This window comes from Frankliniella occidentalis, unplaced genomic scaffold, assembly GCF_000697945.3.
Source record: "Frankliniella occidentalis isolate FOCC.00 unplaced genomic scaffold, Focc_3.1 Scaffold5, whole genome shotgun sequence".
Lineage (NCBI taxonomy): Eukaryota > Metazoa > Arthropoda > Insecta > Thysanoptera > Thripidae > Frankliniella > Frankliniella occidentalis.
In genome coordinates, this window is record NW_026267135.1 from 558,901 (window position 1) to 559,366 (window position 466).

The 466-nt window shown below is 47.2% G+C and overlaps 1 protein-coding gene across 1 annotated transcript in view; it reads left to right on the top strand.

Annotated features, from left to right (window-relative positions):
- Positions 1–466, top strand: part of LOC113215457 (uncharacterized) — a 44,991-nt gene that overhangs the window by 29,322 nt on the left and 15,203 nt on the right. The gene's annotated exons all lie outside the window — the stretch shown is intronic.

The following is a 466-nucleotide window of genomic DNA, read 5'->3' on the forward strand; positions in this document are numbered from 1 at the left end:
CAGGGCACTGGTAAAACAAGTGTTTAATGTTAAACGCCAATTGGTGTTTAAGTTCATTTGTGCATTTTCTCAACACATTGTGGTGTTTAACTAGGTTAAACGTCAATTGGTGTTTAAACTTTAAAAACTTCTTAAAAGTATAGCAGCTGCATGCCATATGGTTCCAACAGGTGCGGTATAAGGAGGGGACGACAGGGGGGGGGGGGCGATTCACTGTGGGTTACCTTCATACAGGGGTTTTGTAGCACAAATCGCCTCCCTTTCAGGCGGCTCACTAGGGACGATTGGGGGGGGGGGGGAATCGCCCCCCCCCCCTACCGCGCCTGGGTTCCAATAGGTGTTTGCTCATGTGTGCAGAATCTAAACGTTTGCAAAACGTTTAAAATGTGCACACCACGCAAGTGTGGAACTTAAGCTAAACATCAGGGCCTATGTTTATTAGCCTGTTTGGCTGCTCTACTAGAAG